We start from the raw sequence: 26,450 nt of genomic DNA on the forward strand, positions 1-26,450 counted from the left end.
GATAATAAACACCTTTATTCAGCATACAGTAATAGAGGTGTAATACCTTGGAGCTGGACATCATGACCTTTCACATGGTTCCCTGAAAGGAAAGAACTCCCCCTCTCCCCTACACACACACACACACACACACACATCTCTTTTGAGCATTTTCCAGTGTTTGGTTTTTTTCTTGATTTGTTGTTGTTGTTTTGGTAAAGCAAATGGTTTTCCTTTTCTGAGTACTATAGGTGATTTAGTTAACTGTTCCATATATTTCCTACTCCTGTGAGCTCAAATTGCATAGTTGACAAATCAATCTCCTGGAAGACATTTTCAGGTGAGTACTTCCACCTGAAGCCTACCCATGGGAATGGATCTGTATTCACCCCAGATCTGTCCTTCTAAGACTAGTTACAAGGTAAGCTGGCAGACTTCTGGCAAGTGGAAAAAGGCACCTACTAATGGGAACCAAGTTCTGCTTTGCTCCATAAAAGTCACAGTCTCTGAGAAGATCACTGTGGTCAAGTGTGACCAGTTTTCATGTTTCCTTTTAAAACTTCCTTGGTCACTACAGTCTTTCTTTATAGCAGAAATGGGTAACACTCAATCTTAGTCCACTTTAATACTCTGTGGGCTCACTATAATTTTCTCTCCTTCAACTTCATGGAAATCAAGACTTAGGTTTTTTATCCTATAATTAATACTGAACTTCAAGAAAAGTTTAGAAATGATAAGTTTGAGTTAATATTGGTTCCTATGTTGTTGTTTGTTCTAGTTTGAATAGCTCCCATGACTACTAGTTAGCAGTGGAATAAATTTTCTGTGGCTCTTGCTTTAGCAAAAAGCAGTGCTGTTCCAGATGTATTCATTGTATCTCGTATGCGAGGTAAGATATGGCAAGAGGGGCTTGTTAATCAACTATTGAGTTCTTGGAGGAAAACAAGTCGTGAGATGTTCTGCAAGGAACAGAGAAATGGTTCCCAATCCTTTCTCCTCCTCCACTTCCAGGTCATTAAGAAAGCCATCACTACTTCTGTGTCCAAATTGGGTATGCGTATATCATTTGCATGGTTAGAGAAAAAGAAATTCTCCCTCTGCACTCCTATACTTTCCAGAAATGTGTGGATTCTAGAGTCCCTGTGAGGAATTCTAACTTTCTGAGCGGTACCTGAGAAAAAACAAACTTTTCACTATTTATCAGTATCCAGTACCTGCATAATACCTGTGGAGGGTGAGTGGCCATCCACGTGATAGAACTTCAGTGTGAGTAGGTGTGAGGAAAGCATATAGCACAGGACTTGGTCTTTACAACATTCTGAGTTGACCATTGGCCTCCAGACCAAGTAAAGTTAGAGAAAAGCTATAAAGTTTACCACCTGCAGGTCTGTGTTATACTGTGAAAATTTGGGAGGGGCTGTCTCGGCTTGTCAGCTGAAGAGTAGTGTCTGACCACAGCCTAGAGAAGTGTGTCACGCACTGGGAATTCCTGAACTCCAGCATGACTTACTTTGCTCAGATGTTATTTAGTAAAACCCATGAATATGCCAGGATAAAGACAGTGCAGTGCAAAACCTGGCTAAAATCAGAATGCCAGAGTGGTTTTGAAGTCAAATCTGTTTGGAAGCCAGGTTCTCAAAACCCAGCTGGGATCTTTAGATTCAATTAGGAACTTTCACCTAGGCCTTTAACAAGTCTCGGAGCTCTGTTTGTTTCAAAGCACTAAGCACTTTAGACTTCGCCTGGCAAGAAGTAACACCTGGGCACCTCTAAATAAATCAGTGACCCCAACTGTCTGGAGAGCAAATGGAGCTTCTGCTTCTAGTATTTTGTCAGGCCAGCGCATTCTTTTTTTTTTATGAATGCTTATATTTGTACTAGCTATTGCAACCCTGTGTGGCTTTATTCAAGTATTTGTAATCTCTCATAACAGTCCTCTTTGGTGGGTTTTCATTTGGCTCATGATTTTGCAAACAAAATCTTGTTTACTGTGCTGGGGATTTAGCTAGTGGTTCGTCCACCTGCCTCACAAGCACAAGGTCCTGGGTTCAATCCCCGGTACCAAAAAAAAAAAAGAAAGAAAAAGAAGATCTTGTTTACCAACTTGGCTGTCTGTCTGTTTGAGCTATATATGTAAGATATTTTAGGGTCTATAAGGAAGTATGTTTGAGAGACCAAGCCTTTATTACAATATGGTGGGAGAAATATTAATGATGTTTATGTTCTAAAGATTCCCACCCTCTGTTTTTTTCGATCAAACTTGCAGCTAGATACTGCTGTTTAAGGATTTTGCAGGTTAATAATAACCCGAGATTAACATGAGGTGAGAAACCTGTGTTTTTCCAGGTGGATCAAAGATAATCACATGAGGCCTTAAAAGCAAACCAGAAGGCAGAAATGTTAGAAGTCTTTGAAAAAGGAGACTCAGGAAAGAAGAGACAGAAAGGGAGGTAGAGATTTGAAACACAAGAAATGAAAACTTCTCAAAGAGGTCTGTTAATAGAGTTTTATATATATTTGAATAAAACCATGTAGGCTTGCAATAGAAAATGTAAAAATAAGCATGCTGAAAAAGAAGAAACCCTGACCTAACAAAAATACTAGAGGGAAAGAGCTTACAGAAGCTTCGGCCCCTGCTGCTGCCCTTGGGGCCAGAGGCCAAAGACAGTGGATGCCTCTGCAGGCAAACAGCACCTTACCCCTACAGCTGCATAGACCTCAATTCTGCCAATGGCCTGAAAGAGCTTGGTAGTGAATTCTATCCAGGAGCACAGCCAGCTAACAAGAATTTGGCCTTGGGAAACTCAGAGCAGCAAATCCTAACCTCCGGAATGGTGAGGTAATAGACCGGGTCGTTTTAACCTATGTTTGATCTAAGTTGCTTTAAGTTTGTGGTAATTGGTTATAGAAAATAGTCTAGACAGCAAGGTCAGAATGGTGTGGAGACTCTAAATGAATGTGGCTGTTTGCATTTGATTGTAGCTGAGCAGGAAGCAAGGTACGTGAAGCAAGGGAGAATGAAGCGAGAGAAGGGTGCTGACGTTACAAGCAGTAGGGACAAATTACCATCTATCCTTCTTAGAACTATGTTCTAGTTTTGAGGTTGTTTCTAATATTAAAGTATTTCACTGACCATTTTGGTACAAGATGGCTTTTTTATTATAAACTGTATACTACTGAATACATTATATTCATATAAGTTAAAGAGTTGAGCATGTAGAAGTATGCCTACTAGGCTTTTAAGAAATCACAGGGATCTTCGTGTGCATTTTGATTCCAGGTCCTTTTCATCTTACAGTCTGCCTTTCCACAAACAAAGCCCCATCTGAAAGCCAACACTGGTGTTCCAAATGCTACCTCTTGCAGCCTCACCCAGTGGGAAAACTGAGCTTCTAAAAGGAATTAGTTCATGGGGAAGTAAGAGATGCTTGCTGTGGCTAAAAGGGCGTGAGGCTCAGGTGGATGCTGTCAGCCCATAAAGATGCTCAGCTCTCCACAAAGGACTACAGTAGGACGTACCCTTTTCCTTTCCAAAGTCATCACAAATTACCCTGCCCCTGCTTTTCTCATACAAGGTGACCTAGGATGTTAGTGATAATGTGGTTTCTTCTACGAAAACTTAGATGGCAATGGAATATCATAGAGGTGGCTTCTCCAGCTTTGGTTCCTATTGATGTCCTCAGTGTCCAAAAAAGAATTGAGGATTGAGAGAAATTTCCCCATCTGTAACATCCATTCTCTTCAGACAACATAGCTTCAATATTGCTCCTCTCTCACATCTCTTTGTAGTATCGTGTGTTGGAAACTGTGGCGGCCTCCCACAGATTGACTCATTTTAATACCAAATGCATTTCTTCTGCCCTCTACAACCTTTAGCAGCCTTCAAAGATGAAGTTAATTGTACATATTTTTTTTTTAAAACCCTCAAAATCTTTAGGATTTCAGTTCTGAAACCAAATCTATTATGTTCAAAGTTGTGTCTGGATAAAAGGCAAGTATAACATTAAAATATTAATCTATTTGTGCTATTTAGTGATTTGGCTTATTCACAGATTCTTGGAGTTTTTTCTTTTTTTAAATAAAAATAAGATTCTTAGACTAATGAAATTGAAAAGAATACAGTATCTTTTGCTTTTAGAATCCTTCTCATTTACATTTGTGGAGTTGTTTTATTGTAGAACATCATACCCCACCTCCAGACATTTTTCGACCTATATTAAAGAACCGTTTACATTTGTCTGAAGTACCTAACCAAAAAAATGAGGTAAATTGAATACTAACTGCTAAAGAAAAATGCTAAGCAACTATTTCCAAATTTAAAGTGTTGTGAAGCTAAAATACCATTCCCCTAAGCTCTCCTTCCTCCTAGAATTATGAAAGAAAGATAAGGATCTAGAAAATACTTGGTGTTTTCTGTTTTTTGAGTTCAGTTTTGTGTTCTAAATTAATTTAGGAATTAATCTTTAGCCCCCTCCTCATTTTATGTTACTGAATTAAGAATCTTCTAGGAAAACTCCAGAAATTTTACTTACTAATTTGTACAAAGGCAGCCATAATATTCATCTTTGCCAATGTCATAGTCTCAGGAAATTTAAAGAATATGATACAAAAGGATATAAACCTGAAATGGCTATACAAATATAAGGTATTAGTAATGGAGTTGCTTCTAGCATCATTAGTAGCAATAACTGCATACTCAAGATACTTTGAACATTCAGAAGGCATAGAAGTTGTATTCCATTGAATTCCCCCAACTTAAAAATATCATTTAGGCCTAAAATATTTTCTTTAAGATCTACTACTTGTTTGAAGATCCCTAGGATTTGAAAAGTAACATTATGCCTACCACATTTCTGCTTTCCACTCTTTGCCCAGTTCTTTGAAGCATAGTTCATTTGCTAAAATGTCCAAAAGTTTTAAGGTACCTGGTTTCTTTCTTCTGAATAGTCTTCTTAGTTTCTATTCAGAATTGAACATTACTTGTTCTATGACCTGTGAAGAATGGACCAAGCCTATTCCAACCTCATTTGAGATGCACAGTTTTCTTCCTGTCATGTAAGGTTATTACCATTCTTTTGTCATTTCTCACATCACTCTGTGATGGAATGAATTAAGAATATTGAGGTGGGAGGAGTTACTAAGCAGTGATTCTTTGGAATTAATGTTTTAGATCTAAACTGTGCTCCCATTATGAGTTCATAGCTGAGAGTGCTGGTCTGAAGAGGCGATTCCCCGTAAGCGTGAACTGAAAGGGTGTCTTCCTGTTTTTAGCCCCTTCCCTCTCTCTACTTCCTGGCTGCCATGGAATGAGCAGCTTTACTCTGTCAGGCCCTTTCACCATGCCATTTCTGCCTTGAAGTCCACCAATCATTCATGGACTGAACTCTCTGAAACAGTGAGCCAAGATAAATCTCTCCTCTTTAGGTTGAGGGTGTTTGGTGTTTTGTGCTGCAGGAAAGTAACTAATATGGGAAGAATCATTATTGATCATATAATCAAAAGATTCTTGATTAAACATAAGAAAAAGTGTGCTGGAGCAGTGAAGCAGTTTGCTCAAGACTACGCAGCTAGTTTTTGGCAAGAGTAGAAATAAAAACCATTTATTCTACTTCTCAATCTAATGTTCTTTCCAGAGTACAGTGAAAGGATATAGGACGCAAGAATAAAGATGACCTAAAGTTGGAATCAGCAAACTATCGCCTGTGAGCCTTATCTGGCCTACTGACTGGTCCTTTGAATAAAGTTTTCTTGGAATATCACCATACTTGTTCATGTACATACTGTTTATGGCCGTTCTTATACTATAAGGGAAAAGCTGAGCAGTTATCAGAGATCATCTGGCCAACAAAGCCTTAACTATTTACTATCTATTCCTTCACAGAAAGGATTTGCTGATCTCCAGTGTAGAACAACAACATCTAAAAAATCTGGATGGAGATCGTTGTCAATAGCCTCTTTAGTTTTCACATTTGTTTCCAGTTGTGGTTTAGAATAAGCTCTTTGGATATTAAGCAAAATTATCCAGGTCTCTCATGATTAATTACTAGCTAGTGTTAACAAATGTGTATGTATACCTTGCAGAAGAAAGATCAATACATATTTTCAGAAGATGCTTTCCATAATGTAGAATTTAATTCCTACATATATCTTCATCATATATTCTTAAGGGCCTTGGGAATATTTAATTCAAAGTAGCAGAAGTTTAAACAGTATAGGACACATGGTGGCTATATTCAAGTATGTGAAAGACTATTGTGAATAAAGGATTTAGGTGTATTTATCCTTCAAGTCAACCGAAATGCACTTGAGCTGTTAAACCACTGGCCCCTGCTCCTCCCTTCTTTGGGTACAATTAATCACTCTTCTGTGCTTCTGAAATACTTTGAACGAAGTACTAGTATACTATTCATCACATGGCATTATAGGTACTTGTTTACCTCCACAGTCGATCATGAAATCCTTGAAAGTGAGGACAATGCCTCCTTCCCCATCAGGGGACTCAGTCCCTGGCTCGTAGTAGAAGCCATCTAAATGCTTGATGAATAAATGTATGTTATAACTCCAAAGGGCAAAGCAAGGACCACTGTGAAATCTCAGTGCAAGGAACTCTGGGACGGTACTAGCAAAGAATTGGAAGGTCTCCTAAGTGATGTGTATGATCTCAAAGGCAAGAAGTTGGAGTTAGAATGCCTGAGTTTAGCATTTTTCTTGGGATGTTTAATAACTGCCTTTGGAAAGTTAATCTCTGAATCTACTTTCCTCAGCTTTGAAATGGGGATGATATAGGCTAACAGCTTTCTGGGGTTGATCTGTAGATCTGGGAATCCTCAAAATACTTTCAAGGGGTTTATGGGGTCAAAACTACTTTTCTTTTTATTATTAGTTTTTCTTTTGGTACTGGGGATCGAACTCGGGTCCTTGTGCTTGCAAGGTAGGCGGCGGAACCACTGAGCTAAATTCCCGGCCCTCAAAACTACTTTTATAAGAATGCTAAACCATTATTTGTCACTTTCACTGTGGTTTCTATTGGCTTTGATGGTGCAAAGGCAATGTTGGGCAGACTGCAGGTGTGTTGTCAGAAACCCAGGCAATAACACAAAGTTGAACTCTGTTGCTCTTTCCTTATCATACACTGGCATTAAAAAAATATGTCTGTTTCATTTAGAAATGCTCTTGACGAAGGAGTCAAATTATTATGTCAAATTATTATAAAGGAGTGCAATGTCCTCTTTGGATGTTTGGGATGATCAAATGAGAAGGGGCATAAATCAGTTCTGTTGTGCTTTGGGGCACAGTGACTGGCATGAGTGAAGGCACTTGGGATGTTGAGTAGCCAGCTGAACCTTCTGGCTACATCCTTCATGATACACCACTTTCATGGGAAAGAATGGCTGACAAACTAAGTTTTCAGACATTGAGTATTGGACAAATATTTTATCAGAAATTAATGTGCTGAGCCTTTTACTTCAAGAAAAACAACTAACAGTATTTGGTGCCAGTGATAGAATTAAGCTTCTTTGCGGTATAATGTTTTGAATTTTGGAAAATTTATATCCTCTACTATTTGCTTAAGTGTTTATCAACACTTAAAAGACTTTTCTGATGGCACTGATGCCAAGATAAATGTGACTTTAAAATCTCCTGTAGTGAAATAACACAACTTTGGAAGACCTGTGTAACTTAATAAATTGGCATTGTCCAAATGACCAATGAATGGTGTTGCAGAATCTCATGTAGGTAAAGATTCATTAAAAGTATAATATACATATGCAGCAAGACTAAAAGATGTTAATGGAGCAGTTATTGCATTAAGCTCTACATCTGCACCATTTTTAAACAAAACTATTGCTTTTAGTTTTCGGTGAGATTTCAAAGAAGAAAATGTACAGATGTGTGAAATGCCAGTTAAAATGCCTTTTCCTTCTCCAACTGTGTGAGGTCAGATTTCCTCAGATACTTCAAAGAAAGCAATATATTCCAATAGATAGGATAATCTTTCTGTCTTGTATTAAGCAGACACAAAAGATTTTCCAAAAGTGGAAATCATAAAAAATTTAAATTTGTGAACAAAGCTATCTTCAGTAATTTTTGTTTTGGAAAATGGTTATTTATATTGATATGTAATGGGTTCATCATTTTCTTAAAAATGTATTAGCAAACATTTAAAAATTTTTTGGTTTAATTTCTAATATGATACATACAGAGAGATAACTTAGTTCTTTGAGAATATAAAGGAGTCCTGAGGTCAAAACATTTGAGAATATTCTGATGGGAATATTAATAGGTACAAACTCTTTGTCAACATCTATCACAAGTTCAATTTACATGCCATTGATTTCAGCAATATAATATACTGTAGATTATAATCATTAAAACAAAAGAAACTAAGGATTAAACAAAACACAAAAAGGTTAAATAAGTACATCCAAAACCAAGAAATTGGTTTGTATTTTGCAGACATTAAAAAAGTTACATGTGCGGAACTATGCAAAAATTTCGAAGATATGTCAAATATTAAGTCTGCAAAGAGTTTTAATCTGACCCCATTTGTGTAAACAATGATCAGTTTACAGAGCAAAATGTCTAGAGACTGGGAGCCAGAGCTACATTGAGGAAAGTGACAAAGGCCTGAAAAGGAATAAAAGGAGACACTCAGATTTATTTTACACCTTTCTGTATTTTACTATTATCCATTTTGCATTATTAAAAATTATTTTAGTTTTAATGAAAACTAGTTGGGCTAATGTTAAATCCCTGGGTCGTAGGGAGTGGTTGTAAGAGCTGCATTATGCATGAGAGTGTCATATGTGCAGTTTAAGTACTGGTCAAACAAGTGTGTGGCAGCTTTGTGTATCAGAGTGGTGACACCAGTAGTGTGTTCTCTTAACAGTGACTGAATGATAACTTGATAGAAACAGCATGGATTGGACATCTGTCATAGGGTACATTTAAGTGATCACTAAGTTGAATTCTTACACTCTTGGAATGAATAGTTATAACATTCTGAGACTGAATGTTCTACACCTGATGGTTATTTCTGAGCATCTTTAAAAATCTTTGGAATTTCTTTTCCATCCATTAGTTTTTGGTTTTGTGAGACAGAGTCATCTCACTTCATAGTTCAGGTTTGCCTTGAACTTACTGTGTAGCACAGCCTGGTCTTGCAGTGAGCCTCCCACCTAAACTTCCTGAGTGCTGGGATTGATTACAGATGTTTGCCAACATGCCCCGCCCCTAATTTTGTTCTTAAAGCATGGAGGGACTACTGAGAAAAGTAGGCAAATGGTTATTTTGCACAGGATATACAGGGGACTCTTGATTTACAAACTCAATTGGTTCCTGAGGGCTCGTAACTCGTTAGTTGTAAGTCAGTAGAGCTGAGATCTGGATGTTTACCTAGGTACATGCTATAGATAACAAGAGGCAGATGAATCTTCCATTAACCCAATTAACCCAAGTTGTTCATATCTCAGGCTGGCCATAACTTGAGGGTCCACTATATTTTTTTAAATATGAAGGTATGACAAAAATTTAGTATATTACTTTCACAAATGCCAGTTTCATAAGCTGGAAGTTATTTAGTAGGATGTACCCATTCTTAGAAGAAGTTTATCTTTAAAATAAACTTAGACTATGAGATAAGTGATAAAATTTGCCTTCATAAAATAAAAAACATTCCAGATTTTATAATTCTTAGAACCATATAATGAAAACAAATACTGCTTTTTGAAGAAGAAATGTGATTGTCCAGACATTCACAGACAAACTCATGTCAGCTGTATATGCAAATATATTTTTATAAAACAGGGCTTAGGTTATTGTGTGTAAAATGGATGGGCCTTTCTAGGAGAAAAGAAATTAATAATTTAGCCCAAATATCTTATTGAAAGAAAAAAGCCACTTCAATCTGAATGATGTTAGAAGATAAAGCATGCCAGTAGTATTTTCATTTCTTTTATTAATGAGTTTGGATACCAAAACTCAATAAAAATTACATTAAAAACTCATAAACATTGTTCAAATCTTCTTTCCCCATCAGTCATGTTCATAAAACTGGCATTTCTATTTAAATACTAGTTAATAAAATAGGATTTTATGGAATGGGTAAACAGCACATGGCCTATTCACTTTCTCTTGAGGTGTTTGTCAAGTGCGTGTGCCAGACCCTGAGGTCCAGCTCCAGAGACCCCTGCTTTGTGAGCATGATGATCAGTGTAATGTAGAAAGCAATTTAGCAAGTAACATGTGAAAGGGAAAGAGTTTTGAGGTAAAAAATGTTAAATGTGGGTTTCATCTCATCTAAATTATATAGCCACCTGACTTTTCTGTGCTTTGGGACTTCATCTTTAAAATGGGAATAATACAGTGGACCCTTGACTTATGAACTTGATCAGTTCCCGAGGGCTGGTTAAAACTCAAGTTGGTTGTAAGTCAGTACAGCTGAGATCTGGACGTTTACCTGGATGGGTACACACTATAGATAACAAGAGGCAGGTGAATCTTCCATTAACCTAATTAACCCATGTTGTTCGTATGTCAGGCTGGCCGTAACTTGAGGGCCCACTGCATTTTCAATGCATAGCTTTGTAAGGAGTAGAGAAAATATTCAAAGCACGGATCCTGGAATTAATGTCACCAAATGAAAGATGTTTATTACCATTAAACTGTACTATGAAAGGTATAAAAAGAAAGGTGATTAATTTGAGAATGAAGCCTGGTAAGCATTCAAGATAAGGAGATGACCATAATGAAGAGAAATTCTCAGGCACAGAGGAATGGAGGAACTTGTGCTAAAGTATGAGGAACCATGTGTAGTGTTGCAGGGCTGTAAAGATGGTAAGTTAATCGTCATCAATCACAGAGGACCTTTTGTATACTTCAAGTGATTTAAGACTTTAGGCAGCAATAATATGAATGAAGATAAATAGATCTGAGCTGCAGTTTGAAGGTAGAATTTATAGAATTGAGTGAACAGATGGGAACTGAGGAAAAAGAAAGCACGAGACTTCTAAATTTCTGGGTCAGGTAAGTGATTATTAGTCCATCAATCAGAAAAGATAATTTAAGAGAAAAAAGTATGTTTCAGGAGAAAATGATACATTTCATGTGGGTATTTTAAATCCTATTTGTAAGGAGCTCAGCCAAGAAAGAAGCCTGAATTGAAGAAAAGATTTGAGAGTTGATAAATGTTCGTGTAAGAGTAGAAGTCAGGAATGCCAAGTGTCCTTCCTGGGCGTGTGGCTTTGTGACTTGTGAGTTTTGCCTTTCCTTGTTGCATAAGGCATTTAAAGCATAGTAACTTTGTAATCAGGAAGTCTCATAATTGTCTGGGTCTTAGCTCTAAATTTTCTTATGACATGCAGACGAAAAATAACTATGCAATATCCTTCATAGAGTTGTTTTAATTACTTAGTCACTTTTTTATATTTGTGAAATCCTTTTAACATACTTCACATATAAGTAGAAAATTACAGATTTAGTAATTAAAGATTTAAATTAGATTAATGCCAGCAAACATGGACCTATGAGTAAATCCACTGATTTGGACTCTGCTTTCTTTTACTTTGTAAAGTATGATCACTTATTCTAAGATGACATAATATTTAGGAGCATGGGTTCTAAGTCTAAGTGACAGGATGCAAATAACAGCAAAGTACTATCACTTTGACTTTGGGAAAGTTATTTAACCTTTTCTATAAAATGGAAATAGAGTATCTACCTCCTAGATTGTTGTGAAAATGAGTGCGGTGTATTAAAGCATATAGGACAGCGGCTGCTGCATAATTAAGGTCTCGGTGTATACTAGGTATTTTTACTGTCATCATCAGAAGCAGTAGCAGTATCATAATAATTTATTATCATCAAGTGACAGGATTTTAGTGCAAGAGGGATGTTGGAGATAATCATATTGGTTTTATAGATGAGGAAAGGGAGCCCAGGAAGGTTAAAAATGTGTGTTCAAGGATGCACAGCCAGTGAGGGACAGCACCAAGGTCCACACACTTCTCAGCTCAGGGTACTTGCACCTGCCCTCAGCTGAGGCAGGGTCTGTACCTCTGTAATGCAGTGTACCGATTCCCCAGGATGGAAGTATGTAGTATGTATCGCCATCATACACTAATAAAAATGATTTTAAATGCCTTTGTGAATAGGGTAAGTAAAATAGAATTTTATCAGATGACAGCAGGTCTTAAAGACAATAGAATTGCAAATGTCCTCTTTTATTGATGATTTTCCTAAGTCAGAAGCTCCCTCTTTATGAACATTGGTTCAAGCTTAGTATGAACTATTATAGGTGTATGTGTATATATAAATCAGATAAAATTCATAATTTATATATATGTTTAGATGATATTTAGTAGTTACTTAGTAATAGTTTGCAGATTGCCCTATATTAAATAGGAAACAAAACAATAAGATGCTATAAAACAATTTCTTTATATACCTTCCATTCTAAAATCATTTTCTGAGTTGATAAATTAAACCCAAGTCTTAAGAGAAGATTTTCTTATTTTGTAAGTTTATAGTGGATATTGGACCTGAGGCAAAAGCTATTGAACATTAGCACATTTGCACACAAAACACTGTGATAACATCGTAGAATATTTAATAATACTTGAGTTTTATATAAAATACTCTTACCTGAAAAGCCCAGAGCATTTCATAAATATAGACACCGTTAATCAAAGACTTGAATAAATAGATGAATTTTGTATTGTGCCCTGAAGATGAGTAGATTTGGATTCTTATTGGATTTTTGTAGTTGGTTGGAGGAGCTAGGTTGAGGTGATAAAAATGAGCACAGATTTTATCATCTGCCTGTATTAAGTGATGCCAAATGAAACATTTGAGAATGCTTCCAGAAGTGAATAGTCACTGAATTATCACACCCTAAATATGAAAAACATGATAGAGATAGTAATTTAAATGAAACAAAATGAACAAGTTAAACAAGTAGAAGTTAATATAGAGAAATAAAGAGGAAATGTGGCATTGGTCTGTAAAACACTCATTTATAGTGTCTTAATTTAAGTACACCATGACAATGCATAGTTACAGTTTCACTTATGTCTTTGTCATTTTCTTTGTCACAATACCCAACATCTTCAACTTAAAGGAGAATTTTGCTTTGGCTTGTTACAGTGCCTGGGCTAGCTGCAAGCAGAAAGGGTCTGGCTGAGAAAAGCTGCTCACATCATGGTAGCCAGGAAGCCCCATGCAAAGGGGGGAGGAAGGGAGGGACATACACCCTTCAAGGTCATGCTCCCAGTGATTCCAAGACTCCTGCCTTCAACCAGGCTCCATCTCCCATGAGCACATTTGGCACATTCAATGTAATATAGCATCTCCATGATTCAATCTCTGTCCAAACACAGGAGGCCTTTGGGGGACACCCCGGATCTAAACCATAACAACTTGAAAGATTTAGTTTATAATGATTATTTAAGAATTTCACCCTGTCCTTCCTTTTAATCTGCATGATTATTTATTGTTCCCATTCTGAGGTTTCTTAGCACTGAAATTCAGATGATTTTTTGCAGGGGAGCCTTTTGTTTAGTAAAACTGTTAGAATTTAATTTGCAAAAACAAATCATAAATACTGTGTGATTGCTGTGTTCACTGTATTTCTTTGTTTTGTTTGTGGTATTGCGGGTGAAAGCCAGGGCTTTTGCATTGAGATTCATCCCTATAACTTTTCTTATTTATTGTTTTTTCATTTTGAGACAGGACCTCCCTAAGTCACTAAATTGCCATACTGGGCTTGAACATGCAGTCCTCATTCCTCAGCTTCCCAGAGTGCTGAGATAATAAGGCATGCACGACTCTACCAGCCTCAGTCACTGTCTTTGTCACTTTGTAATCATGGTGGCTTGAGTTTTCACAGAGCTTGAAAACAACTCTCCATTAACAAATCTATGGAGCGACTTTCCTTGCCTCTATCCCACTTTTACCAGAACTCCTGAGTCCTCTTCACCAGTTTCTAAATTGGGACATTTCTGCATTTCAGCCAAATATTTGTGTGTCACATTTGCATGCAGGGTAATCCCCACACCACCTGGTGACGACTTGAGACTCCAGAGCTTTTCTCTGTCCGATCTCCACCTCATTTCCTCCTAACCCTCTGAGTTTCCTCAAATGAACATTAAACTGATTCACTTCTCCTCTCACCAATCTCTACCATAATTTTAATCGAGGACCTGCCTAAATCCCAGTTCTTCATGAACTCTTTGCTGACTTCTTCATTCCACATGAATTTGTTATTTGTACCCCTAGAGCACTCTATTAGCATCTCACTGCTGAGCAATTATTATGTGTGGTTTCTTGAAGCTTGATATTGTCTGAATTACATTGTTTCTAAAGAAGAAGAACACGTGTTCCATTCTGTAAAATAAATGCTACCTATTATGACAAGGAGATAGGTTAAACATCATAATGCTTGCTGACAAGTTATATATTGTGATTGCATTGTGTTTTAAATTTATATTTTCAATACTGATCTATAATGAGTTTAAGATTTTTTCTGAGCAATCAATTATTAGAAATGATTTTTATAGGCTGGTGTGATGGCACATGCCTATAATCCAGGAACTCTGGAGGCTGAAGTGGGAGGATTGCAGGGTTGAGCCCAGCCTGAGCAATTTATTGATTTAGTAAGACCCTGTCTCAAAAAATAATAAAGAATGGGGCTATAGCTTAGTCAAAGGCCCTGGGTTCAATCCCTACTGCTACCAAAAAATAGTTTAAAGAAAAGATAAAAGTAAATTTTAATTATATGTAACCCTAAACTTCACAAATTGTTTCTGTCGAAAGAAATGAGACTGTCCCAGTAAATGTAAGATGTGTTTTTAAAAATCAAAATAGTTTATTGATTTGTGAATTTTTTTAGTATATTATCCTTCTTAGTATATTAAAATTAATATACGCTCATGATGGTATTTACTAGATTAAAATTTTTACTTTATATAGTATAAAGATATATTCTTAAGAGCACATGTATTTTAGTCTTAGAAACCTAAGATAGTTGAGAACACTGCTATTCAATTTGTGTTTAGTCATAATATATATGTGTCAAAATATACAAAACTCTGATCAAAATATAAAATTTAAGTGAGCCAAGTAATGATCTTTCCACCTACATAAAATGACAATTACATATAAAACATTAAACACCATTTGACATAGAAAAAATTCACTATAACAGGAAAATGGAAATGAAATTTGGATTATTACTTCATGTTATGGTTTACGGTGGACTACTAGCCTGACATATGAACAACTTGGGTTTCAACTGAAATTTTAGTTCTAACTTATGACCAAGGTCTTGAGTTATGACCCAAATGCCAGCCACTTGTGCTTCCATTACAGATTTAACCCTTAAAGAGTTCTGGAAGGAACATTACAACATCCTTTCCTGTGTGGGGTTAATTGAGAAATTCTAGGTCAATGTCTCTCTAAGGACTCCTGCCTGTACACAGGAGAGAGACTTTGAATGCTGTGTATGTGTGCCCTATTGATTATGCCCAAAGCAGGCTGTAAGCAGTGCAGGCTATAAAGAGTTAACCCCTCCAATGGCTCATTTTAAGAAGTGAGTCTGACGGAAGCTTACATGACTCATAGAACCACCTCATAACCACTGTGGTAGCACACAGGTTAGCATGGCCTTCCCACTAATGGCCACAATTGAGACCAGAGAAATGGACCATGAAGCTGTGGGGCTGAATACGAGATAACATAGTAGATGAGGTCAGAGTAACTTGGACCCAAATTCCATTCCCACAACTAAAACCTTCTTAACTAGAAGGATAGGGTTCCAATTACAACCCTATAGTTTGTCTATTCTGTCCTGAATTCAAGAATGCTTTTTCTTTTCCTTTACAAGCCTTGCCTGAATTAGTATCCTTACAACTGCCCAACTGCGAGACCTTACATATAGTTCCCCTTTACCCCAATTTGATTACCAATAAAAATCAGTGGCGACCCTACCAAGGTCCCCAGTTGCGCGGAACACACGCCCAATCAGCCCGCTGCAGACAGGCAGGTCTGCCCATGCCCTACCGAGGTCCCCAGTCACGCGGAACACATGCCAAATCAGCCCGCTGCAGACAGATCTGTGCACGCCCTACCGAGGTCCTGAGTCACACAGAAGACATCAAATCACCCCGCTGCAGACAGGCAGCCACCTGATTCCACACTACAAAGATGCAGAGGGCACCAGACCACCAGACCAAGGTACTGAGTCCCACGGTTCCCGGCCCAGAGGTAGGGGCTTCTGAGCCATCGTCCCAGTGCTCCTGGTACAGAGGAAGGGGCTTCCCAGTCACCATCCCTCCCGCTGCTCCCAGCCCAGAGGAAAGGGCTGTTGGGCCACCTTCTGTCCCTCTGCTCTTGGCCCAGAGGAAGGGGCTTCTGGGCCACCATCCCTCCCACTGCTCCTGGCCCAGAGGGATGGGGTTCTGAGCCACCATCCCACTGCTCCTGGCCCAGAGGAAGGGGTTTCCCGGCCACCATCCCTCCGGCTGCTCCCAGCCCACAGGAAAAGGCTTTTGGGTCACCATCCCTACCGCTGCTCCTGGCCCCTGTCCCACCTCACCCAGCTCAGAGGAGGTAATCCCTGCAGGCGCTAACAGTCCCCCACCCCAGTCAAAATGAGAAAACAAGTAAATAAGTCTCAAAACCAGACTTCCAGATCACCTACAGCAACCACAAAGGGAAATGAGATGGAACACTCTGATACTCAACCACCTGGATCCACTGAACTGGCAACAAAAGGGGATCTGGAAAAAATGAAATCAGAAATAATTTCTCAGATAACAGGAGAAATTGTGCCCCAGTGCAAGACATGATTAATAAATCTAGAGAGGAGAGCTGAGGAACATGATGGAATCCCAACATAAGAAACAAATGGAATCCATAAAACAGATGCATATAGATTTCCAGGACATGAAAAACTCCATTGAAAGTCTACACAGCAGAATGAGCCAATGTGAGGACAGAATTTCAGATATAGAAGATAAGATTGCAATTAGTGAGCAGGAAAAGAAAAATTGCTTCAAAATTATAAGGGAACATGAGAAATCAATCCAGCAGCTGCTAGATGATGCAAAAAAGAATAACATAAGACTGATTGGGTTCAATGAAGAAACAGGAGAGAGTGCAGATGACATAAAAAATCTCTTCACAGAAATAATGGCAGAAAACTTCCCAAGCAGGGGAAAAGAGCTTGACATACAGATAAGTGAGGCATATAGGACTCCAAATGGCCTTGATCAAAAAATCTACACATAGGCATATAATTGTTAAGATTCCAGAAACACAACAGAAGAACAAAGTTCTCCAAGCAGTGAGAGAAAAGAAACAAATCACATACAAAGGAAAGCCCAACAGAATCATACCAGACTTCTCAACACAAACCATCAAGGCAAGAAGATCTTGGAGTGACATATTCCAAGACCTAAAAGAAAACAGCCTTCAACCCAGATTGATGTACCCTGCAAAACTATCTTTCAAAATGGATGGAGAAATAAGATACTTTCATGACAAAGAGCACCTTAGGAACTTCGTGAATACCAAACCAGCACTCCAAAGAATTTTACACAATATCCTAGGAAAAGACATTGAGGATCACAACCCCAGGAAGCAAAGCAGAATGAACCCATCTGGCATGAAAAGAAATTAAATGTAAAGGGGGAGAACCCAACAAAAAGAAAAAGTCATGGCAATGACAAGTCAGTACATTTCAGTTATAACCATCAATGTTAATGGTCTCAATTCACCAGTCAAAAGAAAAAGACTGGCAGAATGGGTCAAGAAGCAAAATCCAACAATATGCTGCATACAAGAAATACACTTCATTCAAAAGGAAACTCATAGACTGAAAGTTAAAGGGTGGAAAACAATACTCCATGCAACAGGAACCTGAAAAAAAGCAGGAGTAGCTATCCTCTTGGCAGATCAAGTAGATTTCAAACCAACACTGATTAAGAGAGATGAAGAAGGACACTACATCCTTGTAAAGGGAAGAATCCAAGAGGAAGAGATGACAATCATAAATATCTATGCACCAAACACTAGTGCACCCAACTATATAAAACAAATACTAACGGACATGAAAAGTCATATATGCACTAATACAATTGTAGTGGGGGACTTCAACACCCCACTGTCAAAAATAAATAGATCAACTAGACAAAAAATAAGTAATGAAATACTAGAACTCAATCAAACTCTTGAACAAATGAACTTAACAGATGTTTACAGAGTCTTCCACCCCACAAAATCAGAATACACATTCTTCTCAGCTGCACATGGGTCATTCTCCAAAATAGACCACATACTCACACATAGAACATGTTTAAGTGCAAAGGAATTGAAGTTATCCCCTGTATATTATCAGACCATAGTGTGATGAAATTGGAGATCCATAGCAAAAGAAACTCAAAAAATTTCATACACACGTGGAAATTGAACAACACACTTCTGAATAACCAATGGGTCACAGAGGAAATTGAAGAAATCAGACAGTTCCTTCAATTAAGTGACAATGACAGTACAACATATTAGAATCTATGGGACACAATGAAAGCAGTCTTATGAGGGAAATTTATAGCAGTGAATAGGCATATTAGGAAAACAGAATGAGCCCAATTAAACAACCTGATGCTGAACCTCAAGCTTCTAGAAAAAGAAGAGCAGGACAAGCCCAAAGCTCATACAAGGGAGGGAATTATAAAGATCAGAGGAGAAATCAATGCAATGGAGACTAAGAGAATGAGACAAAAAAAATCAATGAAGCCAAGAGTTGGTTCTTCAAAAGAATCAACAAAATTGACAAACCGTTAGCCAACCTTGTCAGAAAAAGGAAAGAAAAGGCCCAAATCCATGCAATAAGGAATGAAAAGGGTGAAATGACAACAGACCCAGCAGAAATCCAGAGAATCATCAATACCTACTTCCAGAACCTATACACCAATAAGATGGACAACACAGAAGAAATGGACAGATTCCTAGATACATATGAATTACCAAAGTTGAATGAAGAAGACCAAAAAATTCTGAACAACCCAATATCAACCAATGAAATTGAAAATGTAATTAAAAACTTATCAACTAAGAAAAGCCCGGGCCCTGATGGCTTCACTGCTGAATTCTACAAGACATTTAGAGAGGAACTGCTGCCACTACTGTTTAAACTCTTCAATGAAATTGAAAGGGAAGCAATACTCCCAAATTCATTCCTGGAAGCAAGCATCACCTTGAACCCCAAAGCAGAGAAAGACCCAACTGAAAAAGAGAACTATAGGCCAATCTCACTAATGAACATAGATGCAAAAATCCTTAATAAGATAATGGCAAATAGAATGCAGAAGATCATCAAGAAGACCATACACCCTGATCAAGTGGGATTCATCCCAGGGATGCAGGGATGGTTCAATATACACAAATCAATCAATGTAATACACTATATCAATAGAGCCAAGGACAAAAACCATATGATTATCTCCATAGACACAGAAAAAGCATTTGACAAAATCCAACATGCATTTATGATAAAAACCCTACAAAAAATTGGAATAGATGGTCTCTACCTCAAACCGATAGAAGCCATCTATGAAAAACCAACAGCCAATATCATACCAAATGGTCAAAAACTGAAACCATTCACGCTCAAATCAGGAACAAGACAAAGATGTCCACTATCACCACTCTTGTTCAATACAGTTCTGGAAACATTAGCCATGGCAATTAGACAAGAGAAAGAAATAAAAGGAATAAAGATAGGTAATGAAGAAGTCAAATTGTCATTATTTGAAGATGACATGATACTCTATATAGAAGACTCCAAGAACTCCACCAAAAGTCTTCTAGACTTAATAACCAAATTCAGTCAAGTAGCTGGTTACAAGGTCAACACACAAAAAGCAATAGCTTTCCTCTACACCAATGACAGACTCACTGAGAGAGAAATAGGGCAAATAATTCCTTTCACAATAGCATCCAAAAAACTGAAATACCTAGGAATCATCCTAACGAAAGAAATCCAAGACCTCTTCTCTGAAAACTATGACACTCTGAAAAGAGAGATTGAAGATGATATCAGAAAATGGACAGACATCCCCTGCTCCTGGGTAGGAAGGATTAATATAGTGAAAATGGCCATACTTCCAAAACTGCTATATAGATTTAATGCAATTCCAATTGAGATCCCAGCAGCATACTTCATAGACCTCGAGAAAACAATCCACAAATTTATTTGGAGCAAGAAGAAACCCAGAATAGCAAAAGCAATTCTAGGTAACAGAGACACGGCAGGGAGTATCACAATCCCCAACCTGCAACTATACTACAAAGCTACTGTGATAAAAACAGCATGGTACTGGCAAAGAAACAGACTTGAGGACCAATGGAAAAGATTAGAAGATGCAGAAACAATGCCAGACACACTCAGCCACCTCATCTTCGATAAAGGAGCCAAACACCCTCACTGGAGGAAAGATAGCCTCTTTAATAAATGGTGCTGGAAAAATTGGGTTTCAACTTGCCAAAGATTAAAACTAGACCTATATCTCTCACCATGCACTAAACTAAAATCAAAATGGATTAAAGATCTAAATATTAAAATAGAAACTCTGAACCAGTTGGAACAGAGGTTAGGTAGAACCCTTGAAGACATTGGTGTAGGAAACGATTTTATGAACAAAACCTCAGTTGCCCATGAACTAGCACAAACAATCAACAAATGGGATCTCTTCTTATTAAAAAGCTTCTGCACAGCAAGAGAAACCACCAGCAGTGTGAAGAGACAACCCACAATGTGGGAAAAAATCTTCACCTGCTCTTCCTCAGACAAAGGTCTACTATCTCGAATGTATAAAGAACTTAAAAAGATCAGACCTCCCAAATTTAAAGAGCCAATCAGAAAATGGGCATCTGAAATGAACAGACATTTCTCACACAAAGAAGTAGAAATAGCAAATAAATACATGAAAAAATGTTCCACATCACTGGTCATCCGAGAGATGCAAATGAAAACAACGCTGAGATTCCACTTCACTCCAGAAAGAATGGCTGCTATCATGAAATCAACCAATAACAAATGCTGGTGGGGCTGTGGGGAAAGAGGAACCCTGCTCCACTGCTGGTGGGAGTGTAGACTGGTGCAACCACTGTGGAAATCAGTATGGAGATACCTCAAAGTACTAGGACTGGAAGTCCCATTTGACCCTGCTATTCCACTGCTGGGGATCTTCCCCAAAGAATTAAAAGAATCATACCACAGTGATATATGTGCACCCATGTTCATAGCAGCTCAGTTTGTAATAGCTAAAACTTGGAAACAGCCCAAATGCCCATCAACTGGAGACTGGATAAAGACAATGTGGTTTTTTTATAAAATGGAGTACTACTCAGCCGTAAAAAATGAGAAATTAGAGACATTTATAGCTAAGTGGATGCACATTGAGGCAGTACTCTTAAGTGAAGTAAATAGGACACACATGTGTAAATACCGAATAGTTTCTCTGGTGTGAGAAACTGAAAGTGTAAATAAGGCCTAAATGTATAATAGGTAATGTGAAATAGGAAGAAAAGGGGCAAAGGGGAAAGAAGTGGGAGGGCTAGGAGAAAGGATAGAAGGGAATGAGATTAATATGAAAAAATGGAAAAATAGGAAAAAAATCTTTGTAAATAGGGAGGACTAGAGGGATTGAAGGGAGGGCTGGGCAAGAGTGAAAAATAAGAACCAAGAGAGAATATGTAAAGGTGCAAATTTCCAATGATGAATGTCATTATATTGTATACCTAAAATGTACCAATGATTAGAATGAATAATCGATAATGTAAAATAGTAAGAAAAGGTCCAAAGAGGTAGGGGTAGTGGGAGGGGCAGGGGAAAGGAAAGAAGGGAAAGGAAAAAATGATGAGAAATGGAAAAAATGGAAATAAAGTCTTTGTAAATAGGGAAGGGTGGAGGGCATGAAGGGAGGGCTAGGAACGGGGAAAAAAATAAGAACCAAGATGCATTATATAAAGGTACAGTTCCCAATGAGAAATGTACTTGTGTTGTATACCTACAATGTACCAATAAAAGAATTTAATACAAAAAAAAAATCAGTGACTTAGACTAATTAGGGCCTTTTCTGGTTGCTCAGCACTGACTGTTCTGGCTCCCCACTTTTTTCTTTAACTCTGTCTTTGAGTCTTCAACCCTGTGTTGTACACTGAGCAGGAGACTGAAACCTACTGCGGAGGTCTCCAGTAAGGGAGGAGTCTGAGTCTTCAATTGACCAACTTGAGTTACAACCAACCTTTATGAACAAACTGTATTCATAAGTCAAGGGTCCAATGTAGATCTAAAATGTACCTCAAATATCTCAAGTGCTCAGCAGTGGGGCTTTTGTAAGGTGATTGGATCATGAGTCATGATACTAATCAGCAGATTAGTCCATTGATGATTTGATAGCTGAATATACTGTTAAGAGGTAGGGCTTAGCTGGAAGAGGTGAGTTAGAGCATGTTCTTGTTCCCATTTCTCCCTTCTCTCTTTCCTTCCTGGATGCCAAGGGTTGAACAGCTTTTCTTCACCATCCCCGTCCACCATTTCTGCCTTGGAGCCAGCCTACGATGCATGGACTAAGCCCTCTGAAACTGTGAGCCAAAATAAATATCACTTCAAGTTGTGAAAGTTGGACATTTTCTTTCAGGGGCAGAAAGTGACTAATACAGAAATCTGGTACCAAGAATGAAGTTGTTGCTGTGACTGTACCTGACCATGTAGTTCAGAAGCATTTAGAACTGGTTTGTGGGAGGAGTTTGGAAAAGTTTGGATAAGCAGGCTAGAGAAGCTCTAGAATGTTGTAAGCACCACTTGATAGGTGAAACAGGTCAGGGCTCAGAAGACCAGAATGCTGATATGAATGCGGACAATAAAGGGCAGACTTATAGGGTTTCTTTTACAAATAAGGACTCCGTTGCAAACGGGGTTAGAGGCCATGAAACTTTCATTTTGGCAAAGAATTTGTCTGCATTTTGTCCATGTCCTAGGACTTTGTGTGAGGCCAAATGTAAAAATAGAAGACAAGTTAACCTAGCAGAGGAAATTTCAAGGTAGCCTTACATGCAGTCTGTACCATGAGCACTGCTGGCTGCTTTTAGCTAGATTTATAGTGAGAATCAGCAGCAAAATACAAGGCAAAAAACTTATAGTTTTGCAGCTTAGCCAAAAACGAAGTCCCTATAAAGTAGGGGCTAAGGTAAGTATGGTATCTGAAAATATTAATGCCATTTTAAACAGTCTACTTTGATGAGGACAATATGAAACATGGCTTAAGAGCCTCTCAAGAAATGGTCAGATCCCATATATCACAGTCTTAAAGGTGTAAAAGGGTAAACTCCATTGAAAGACTTTAAAAAAGAGAGTCTTGGGACACCTTGCTCACTTAGGGCCACATAGGGCTCCAAGTTCAGCCTTCCAAACACTCAGTAGGTGCTGAAGCCATGGTCCATGGGGGCCGAGCTACTGCTTAAGCCAGCGGCAGACTTTGATGTCATTCACATGGGGCTGGTTTTCCAGGCATGCAGGATGCAAAAGTTATGCAGTTGTGGAGGCTTCCATCAGATTTCAGAAGAAGGCCTGGGAGTCCAGGCAAAAATGTGTGGCAGTCCCAGCCAAGAGCTATTAGAGGGCAGTGCATGAAGCTGAGAGATTTAACCCAAAGGTTCAGTGGAGCCCCTGGAAGTTGTAGATGCCAGGAATGTAAAACATCTGCTGAGGAAATCTTCAACTGGTGAGCAAAGCTAGCCCATGTGAGAGGCTGGATGGGTTGCAACTGTCAAGGCCAGAGAGATGTGGCGGCCAACACCTATGAGCTCACCTCTCACCATAGCTTGTCCTGGGTGCTAGACATGGACCTGCAGGATTTAATGTTTGTCCTGCTGGGCTTCAGTTGAGCTTTGGTTTGAGTCTTATTTATTCCCCTATACCTTTCTTTTAGAATACTTTCTTTCTGTTTTCATAGGTACTCACAGCTTAGAGTTCACCTTGAGTCTAGAGTAGACTTTAAATTTGGACTTTTCAGCAATGCTGGAACTAAGATTTGCTGACTTTTAGAGACAGATTAACTGCATTTTGCATAAGAAGATAGACATGAGCCTTTTTGTGAAACAGGGTAGGAATGTTATGGTTCAGATCTAAAATGTCCCCTAGAAGTCTCATGTGTTCAGAGGTGGGGCTTTCTGCAAAGTGATTGGATCATGAGACCACTGTACTCAAAGTGGATTAATCCATTAATGAGTAGCTGAATGTGCTGTTAGGAGGCAAACCAACCTGCCTGGTTGGAGGAGGTGCCTTTGGAAGACACGGTATATCTCTTGCTCTAACTCTTCCTTCTTTCTCTGCCTCCTTGGCTGCCATGAGTTGAAGAGCTTTTCTCTGCCAGGCCTTTCTGCCATGCTGTTTCTGCCTCAGAGCCCACCAACTGTGAACAAATGTTCTGAAACCATTAACCAAAAGAAACCTCTCCTCCTGTAAATTGCAAGTGCCTGATATTTTGTCCCAGCAATGGGAAGGTGCCTAAAAACTTGACTATTTTTCTAGAACTTCTTTGAAAAGAATAAAATCCAACTGAAATGTAGCAATTTTCTGGTTAGATTCATAAGCAAAAACAGCCCAGTCCTGCCAAACAAATTGAAAGTGCTATTTATTTCATTAGAGATTGATATCTTTAGTTATTGTATGGTTATAGCGTAGAAAATAGTTCATGTTCTGAATTAAGTGTAGAAAATATTTTTCTGGTCAGGAAATTAATTTAGATGAAATTATTTTATCTGAGGAAACAGCACAGTAAAATTTCCTTCCTTCTGGTGTAATTTTAAAATGATCTGTTTATTTTGACCTTGGACAAAAATGAACTTTAGAAATTAGTGATATGAATTATTTTAGTAGATAGAGACTTGATAAATATTACATTAGCCTAGGGCAGGATCTATAGGAAATGAAGACATTCTGGAGTATTTACTCAGAATTGCTGATCTTTCTGTCCAGAATTAAAATCTTTGGCTTTGTTATATCAGATTTATAATTAACCATACTAATGGTTCCCTTTCACATTCCTTGTTAGCTCTGCTTTGATTAAAAAATATTTAACTTGATGTTTTTGTGTAATCTCAAATCTACAGATGAGTTTCCATGTTCAATACAGATCTGGAGTAATATCACAGAATAGTTTTTTTGTTTTTTTTCTGCTGAAAGGACCCAATTACAAAGTACAAACAGTTTGGCTTCATTTTTTCTCAAATTCAATGAGAGAGGGAGTTTCAGTTAAAATAGGAATTAGTTATTGAATAAGGTACAAAAATAAGATGATTTAGAAAGTTAGAAAAACTCTTCCTGTACCCCTTGCCACTTGATATCCTTTGATTTTATGACAACCTTTTCACAATGTACTTAATCTTGAAAACAGAGGGTAGTGCTGAAATAGAAGGGAAAACGCTTTACTGCAATGTGATTTCTTTTAAGTCCTATCCAGGTGCATGCTGCTTGTGGTCTTCTCTGGATATCTATTAGGCAAACTAGTTGGGGTAAGAAAAATGCAATGGCACTGGAAAATGCTAGTTAGGGCTGTTTGTATATTTTGATAAAAATAGACTTGACACTGTTCAATGTGCATTTTTTAAGAATAAGGGAGAATGGTGTAAGGAAGTATAATCTATATATACAATTTTGGGTAAGGAAAGAAAAACAATGAAGCTATTATAATCTCATTTCTTTCAAACTGTGTCCTATTCTGAGCAACTTTGAAAAAAATAAGATCTCATCTTCATGGGATATTGTTATGGGATATTGTTATGGGATATTCGGGTTAATGTACATCTTTTTTCTTTCTTTTGTTTCTGTTTGTCTCTATTACAGAGGACAAAACCCAGGGCATTACACTGAGCTACATTCTGAGCCCCCCACAGCCACCTTTATTGAGACAAGATTTCTGTAAGTTGCTCAGGCTGGACTTGAACCTGTGATCCTCCTGCCTTAGCCTCTTGAGTAGCTGGGAGGCAGATGTGCATGATGGCACCTGGCTAGGGCACATCATTTTTGTAATAAGCCTTCTTCACTAGGCCTTTTCTCCTGTACCACTCCATTCACTTCTTACCTCTTTCTCTCTCTGAATCTTTTTCCCTCTCTCACACCCATGATTTTTCATAGTTTCAACAAAAATTTATTTTCTAGAACAGGTACATGCCATAAATGCTAGCAAACACTGTAGAGTATGCTAGCCATGGTCTCTGTCCCTAAAAATCTTAAAATACAATAAACAAAAGCAAGCAGTTACATGATTTACTAAGTTTTAACCAATGTGAAGGAAGAAGTAAAGAGTAAAGGATATCAATTTTCAGTAATTACTATGTATACCATTGTGTGTGTGTGTGTGTGTGTGTGTGTGTGTGTGTGTTTTTTTTAGGGTACTGAGTATGATTCT

At 38.0% G+C, this 26,450-nt stretch overlaps 1 protein-coding gene across 3 annotated transcripts in view; it reads left to right on the forward strand.

The window, feature by feature from the left end:
* Positions 1-26,450, forward strand: part of Immp2l (inner mitochondrial membrane peptidase subunit 2) — a 903,239-nt gene that overhangs the window by 756,898 nt on the left and 119,891 nt on the right. Inside the window, exon 1 of one of the 3 annotated variants that reach the window (XR_015449278.1) lies at positions 17,595-25,960. The exons of the other annotated variants lie outside the window; for them this stretch is intronic. The gene's annotated coding sequence lies outside the window, so the exon portion shown is untranslated. Of the gene's footprint in view, positions 1-17,594; positions 25,961-26,450 lie in introns of those variants that run through there. 3 annotated transcript variants of the gene reach the window in all.

Source organism: Heterocephalus glaber, unplaced genomic scaffold (assembly GCF_053883595.1).
Source record: "Heterocephalus glaber isolate CG9 unplaced genomic scaffold, H.glaber_assembly_v1.0 deba00000676, whole genome shotgun sequence".
Taxonomy (NCBI): domain Eukaryota; kingdom Metazoa; phylum Chordata; class Mammalia; order Rodentia; family Bathyergidae; genus Heterocephalus; species Heterocephalus glaber.